Raw genomic sequence first — 6,878 nt, forward strand, 5'->3', positions numbered from 1 at the left:
TCTTTTGGAAGAAGGAGCAAAGTCAACCCGTGAACCACAAAGGAGGCTCAATCCACACATGAAGGAAGTTGTGAGGAATGAAGTGTTGAAGTTGTTAGATGTGGGGATCATATATCCCATTTCTGATAGCAAATGGGTGAATGTTATTCAGGTGGTACCTAAGAAGGTGGGAATCACGGTGATGAAGAATGAAAACAAAGAGCTTGTGCCCACAAAGCCCACGGCTAGTTGGCGTGTTTGCACCGATTACAGGAAGTTGAATTCTAGCACTAGAAAAGATTACTTTCCTATGCCTTTCATAGATCAAATACTTGAGAGATTGGCAGGTTACTCACACTATTGTTTTCTTGATGGTTACTCAGGTTACAATCAAATTGCAATTGCTCCGGAGGATCAAGAGAAAACTACCTTTACTTGCCCGTTTGGCATATTTGCATATAGGAGAATGCCTTTTGGACTTTGCAATGCTCCAGCAACATTCCAAAGATGCATGTTGGCAATCTTTTCTGACATGGTTGAAAGATTCATTGAGGTATTTATGGATGACTTTTCAGTGTTTGGTTCCTCTTTTGATGAATGTCTTAACCATCTCTCTTTAGTACTTCAAAGATGTCAGGAAACAAATTTGGTTCTCAATTGGGAAAAGTGCCAATTTATGGTGAAACAAGGAATTGTGTTGGGGCATGTAATCTCTAGCCAAGGAATGGAGGTGGACAAAGCCAAAATTGACATCATCACCAATATGGCAGCTCCCACAACCGTGAAGGGAGTAAGAAGTTTTTTGGGACATGCGGGTTTTTATCGTCGTTTCATTAAGAACTTTTCAATGATCACTCGTCCATTATGCAATCTGTTAGCTAAAGATGTTGTATTTCATTTTGATAAAGCTTGTATGGATGCATTCAATACTTTGAAACATGAATTAACCTCGGCCCCTATTATTATGACACCAGATTGGTCTTTACCTTTTGAATTAATGTGTGATGCCTCTGACTATGCTATTGGTGCAGTTTTAGGGCAAATGGTGAACAAGCTCCCACACGTGATCTACTATGCAAGCCGGACTCTAAATGATGCTCAACTTAACTATTCCACAACTGAAAAGGAGTTGCTTGCTATTGTTTTTGCCTTAGAGAAGTTTCGGTCATATCTTGTTGGATCTAAAGTTATTGTGTTTTCTGATCATGCAGCCCTTAGGTACTTGATGACAAAAAAGGATGCTAAGCCACGCTTAATTAGATGGATACTCTTACTACAAGAGTTTGACTTGGAAATTCGAGATAAGAAGGGAAGTGATAATGTTGTGGCTGACCATTTGTCACGGCTCAATGAAAACCATGGAGTTGGACAACCTTTGCCTCTAAATGAATCATTTCCAGATGAACAACTCCTTGTTATTCAAGAAAAAAGAACCGTGGTATGCTGATTTTGTTAATTATCTTGTTTGTGGTATAATTAGAAATGATCTTTCTTTTCAGGAAAGAAAGAAGTTCCTTGCCATGGTAAAGCACTACGTTTGGGACGAACCATATTTGTTTAAATATTGCCCTGACCAAGTCATTAGGAGGTGTGTCCCAGAGAGTGAGCAACAAAGCATTCTAACGTTCAGCCATACATTGGCATGTGGAGGACATTTTGGTGCCAAAAAGACATCTCTAAAGGTTTTACAATCTGGTTTCTTTTGGCCTACTTTATTCAAAGATGCTTTTGATTTTTGTTCTAAGTGTGATAGGTGCCAGAAAATGGGGAACATTAGCCGAAGAAATGAGATGCCATTGAACAACATTTTGGTGGTGGAGCTCTTTGATGTTTGGGGAATCGATTTCATGGGACCATTTCCATCCTCTTTTGGTTACTTATACATATTAGTGGCAGTAGATTATGTATCCAAATGGGTTGAAGCCATTGCTACAATAACTAATGATCATAAGGTTGTTTTGAATTTTCTTAAAGATGTGATTTTTTGTAGGTTTGGAACCCCAAGAGCTATTATTAGTGATGGTGGCAGCCATTTCTGCAACAAACCCTTTGAATCCTTGATGAAGAAGTACAACATCAACCACAAAGTGGCAACCCCGTACCATCCTCAAACCTCAGGACAAGTGGAGATTAGCAATAGGGAGATCAAGAACATTTTGATGAAGACCGTAAGCCCTACAAGGAAGGATTGGTCACTGAGGTTGAATGATGCACTATGGGCATATAGAACAGCATATAAGACCCCCATTGGCATGAGTCCTTATCGCCTTGTGTTTGGGAAAGCTTGTCATTTGCCAATGGAGCTTGAACACCGTGCATATTGGGCCATCAAGAAGTTCAACTTTGATTACAAGGATGCTGGAATAGCAAGGAAGCTCCAAATTAATGAGTTGGAAGAACTCAGAAATGAAGCATATGAGAATGCCAAAATCTACAAGGAACAGACTAAGCTCTATCATGAAAAGGCCATCCTACGGAAGGAGTTTCACCAAGGTATGAAAGTACTGTTGTATGACTCACGTTTGAGACTTTTTCCAGGTAAATTGAAGTCTAGGTGGGTGGGACCATTTAAGGTGCTGCAAACATTTCCCCACGGAGCTGTGGAGATAGAGAACATGAAGAATGGCACCTCTTTTAAAGTCAATGGGCAGCGATTGAAACCATATTTGGAGAAAGTGGAGGAAGAGCAAGTTTATCAAGTTGTAGATTTTCTTGAGTTTACAACACCGTGAACAAGCTACCATGTCTTGCCTAGACATTAAATAAAGCGCTTACTAGGAGGCAACCTAGTGTGGTTTGTGTTCTTTCCTCATTTTGTGTTTATGTTGTCACCATTCCATATTCTTTGCCTACTTGCCTTGTGTTAGTTGTGGTTAAGTGTGTTTTTGCTTACTAATACGAATGTATATGAGGGCTATGTTTGTAGACAAACTATTGGGTTACTATGAAAAAGGGTTTTATGACACGGGACATGTCATAACTTTCGAAGGGGTGTTTATTTTTGAGTTCATGTCGGAGCACAAAGGTAAGCCGCCTCCTCGAATTTCAATTTTCTTTTATACTAATATGTTGTTAATGATTCAGGCATCCACTCTAGAATTTAAACCATTACCGGATCATTTCAAGTATCACCCTCCATTCAAAGATCAATTCCATGCCGTTTGATTTGAAAAAAAAAAAAAAAAAGATACTAAACATGAAGAAAGATGGAGCTTCACAAAGGTTGTTTACGTGAAGCCCCACTACGAGGCGTAGAAGCGGGAGGCATCGGAGCGGAAGCCATTGGAGCGGAAGACATCGGAGCTAGAGCATTCCAGGCCTCAATACTTGGCCAAGCGCTGGATGACCCAGGAAAAAGGTGCCTCTGGAGATAAGCCGCAAGCCTTTGACGGTCACTGTGAATTCGACCCTCAGATTCTTGCAGCTCATCAAGCTTCCTCTTCATGCCCGACGAATAGTTATTTGCAAGCACATGCAAACTTCTATTCTCGTACTTAAGCTGCTGGATCTCTTGCTTAAGACTTTCCACCTCTGCCATCAATGATTCCACCTGACGGGAGCGGGCAAGCAGGCGTTGGCCCATGTTGGACACAGAACTCGCACACTGAACACTAAGTGCGAGGGACTCTTGAACGGCCAACTCATCGGACCGTCCTGACAGCAGCCTACTATCTTTTGGAGTGAGGAGGTTCCTAGCTACTATTGTAGCTGTTGTGGCGTCCTGCATCACGGAGTCTTCACCTGTAAGAAGACCGTTAGAAGATAAGAAAGAAAGGCGCCATACGTTACCTTGACGCGGCGCGCCCGTATCACTGCTAAGGCTCAATTCCAAGCTAAGGTTCGATGGGTTTGCCATTTTTCAAAAGTGTTCAAAGATAAGGGATGAAGTTAAATTTCAAAGGGCCGGAGTCGATTTTCAAGAATGGGAAATCTTCAGAGTGTGTTTGTTGGCGGTGATCGATACCTCTATAAAAAGCCAAGGCGACGCGTCCACCGATTCAAAAAGCCGGAATTTCCGGCGTAATTTTGGCGACGCTTTCTCGGCTTTTCAGATGACGTGTTCAACTTTGTCAAAAGATTTCTTCTTTTCAGAAAACACGTGGAGGCCATCATCGCAACTACACATCTTTAGCCGACAGGCGCAAAGTCCGGCGACGCTTTCTCTGCTTTTCAGAAAACGCGTGCAGCTTTGTCAAAAGGAGCCGCATCCGCACTACTACGTGTCGTTCAGAAAGCAAAGGGGCGCCTGCTCAGAAATCGAAGGGGCGTCGTTCAGAAATCGAAGAGGCGCCTGCTATTTCAAAAAGCCGGATTTGCGGGATCAAAACGTTTGTCGACAATGGTAAAAGAACAGTACCACCACTTGATATTATCTCTATATATGTCGACCTTCGTTTTTTTTTTGGCAAGGAAAACCTGAAGAAAATGCCCAACTCTCCCTCACCTCTGAGGGCGTACTCCCAGCAAAGCCTTTCGAAATACTCAATTCTTTCTTCTTCCCCAAAGATGATACCAGATGCCTGGAGTACAGATGACCCAGGAGGAAACGGCGGATTGAAGTGTGCTGATTCATTCACCGCTTCTTCAAAAGCAAAGGTATCTCATATCATCAAGGTCAAAAGCAAAAGTATCTCATATCATGCTCTTTCCCTGTCTTTTTCTTTGTCCTTGTTCTTACTCGCATGGCAAAGTGAAAGAAGCAATCAGCCGGCACTTGGAGTCAGTCTTCTGTTCTGGAGCCAACTGCCTGGAATCTATTCCTGATTGCTTACCTAGCCTTGCTCTCGAGTAGTCATCTTCAACGGTTGATACACTTCCAGAGAAGGGACCACTTCTGCGAAGATTGAACAAAGAAACAGATAAAAGGAGGAAGCTCAGACCTTCGGGGAAAACCAAAAGAATCCTGCTGCCCAGTTCAAGAGTAGCACAAAGGAAAATCAACGATGGGCGGAAACCAGTTCAAGAGTAAGCCTGTGGAGTCACCAAGATCAAAGCCTCAATGCAATCACCAAGGAGAAGAGGGAATTTACACTCCATAACCAGATTTGCGTCCCTAAACTCTTCTCTTTGTTAATTACATTCTGCCATGTTTAGTATGTTTAAGTGTTTTTTGTGTGTTTACTTATGTTTTGCGTGAATCTATGCTTAAAACATTGAGGACAATGTTTGATTCAAGTGTGGGGGGGTAACTAATGTGTTGATGCAAATTCGTGAGATTTTATCACCCATAACTTCAAATGTTGTTCCTTGCTGTTTTAAGGTGTTTTTAAATTGTTTTAGAGTGTTTTAGTGTGTTTTGTTTTATAACTCCGAAAATCACATAAAAATTTGAAAAAAATGTTTTGAAAAGCCTAAAAAGAGTGTTTTGAGTCGTTTTTGTGTGTTTGTGTCTTAGGGTACCTTCCAACACAATGATAAGGATTTGGTTTGTAATTGCATGACGGTTTAAAAGAGTTATAAACATGGATGAAAGTTTGATTTACTCTTGGTATATGCTTGGTTATGGTTATAATGTATGACTTCACATGCAATCATAAAAGAAAAATTCGTTTTTGTAACATGCTTGAAGGAAGGAACTCAAACAAACGCTACAACCTTGTGAGACTTGAGCCTAAACATTCTTTGGAGAGTTATTTTCTGTGATTCTTTGTTTTCTAAAGTTGTTGCATGATCTCATTATTCCTTGCTTGGTTGCTACTTAGAATGCAATTGTATCATGCTAGAACTAAATGCTAGAACTTATATCCATTTCATTCAAAGCATTGAATTGCATAACATATATCAAGATAAAGTTGTGTAGTTGCCACCATAGCCAAATAGCCTTACTTCCCATATTTCGTATTTGTTGTAAGTTTTAACCCCTTTGAGCCTTGTTTAGCCTATGTTCTTTGTTAACCCATGTTATCCTTACCTAGCCTAGAATAGGACCATCCATGCCTTTGTTCTTAAAGCATAGTAAGCATGACGGAAAATGAATTCCTTTTGATTAATATGTTGCAGAAAATAAGTGTGGGGGAAGGATTATTGATGAGAGTTGTTGTGCCATAAGCACGGCTAAAAAAAAAAAAAAAAAAAAAAATTTCAAAAATATGAAAAAGAAAAGAAAAATAAGAGTTGTTTGAATCTCCCCTATTAGTCTAAAAGTTGTTTTCCGCGCTCTAAGGGAATTCTAAGTGCCTAATTCAATACTTTGCTCACTTTTGCTTTAAGAATGTTTGTTTATCCTTCACCTTTCATTGTTAGCCAATACCCTAGCCCGTTACACCCCTTTGACTTCTATCTTGATCGTTATGTGTTCACTAATGTGGAGTTTGAATTTGATATGAGCTTATGGAATCACTGGTTCTCATTCTAAGTAGTAGCATTCCATTCATGAGATCATATTCATGTCATTAGCGTAAATCCAGAAAATGCTTTCTTTGTTATAACATATGTGAGATACTAGTCTTTCATGTTTACATCAATCTCTCACATATAACTAGTGTAGGGTGTGTAGTCAGAAAATCTGTGTGAAAATAGAGTGCATTCTAGTAAGGAATTGAGTAAATTCTCTAAAGCATGTTACTACATTCAAATCATGGTTTTAAATGCTTAATTGTGAACTAGTATGTGGTGACTATGATTAAGAATGTACTTAAGTGTAAAGATGGCCAAAATCTGTGGGAATAATGATTTTTAACTTGTCATGTGCTTTGGAAATCCGTGAGACGATTGTTGGAAGGTGTAGGTGGTGTTTTGTTCGTTTTGTCTAGTTTCGTGTTCTTTTGTTGTTTTGTTTTGTTTTTCTGTTTTGCTCGAGGACTAGCAAAAGCTAAGTGTGGGGGTATTTGATAGGAGCATATTCGTGCAACTTAAATGGCTTGTTCTCGTACATTTACGTTATGTTTCTTTAGTTATTT

The sequence above is a fragment of the Pyrus communis genome, chromosome 4 (genome assembly GCF_963583255.1).
Source record: "Pyrus communis chromosome 4, drPyrComm1.1, whole genome shotgun sequence".
Lineage (NCBI taxonomy): Eukaryota > Viridiplantae > Streptophyta > Magnoliopsida > Rosales > Rosaceae > Pyrus > Pyrus communis.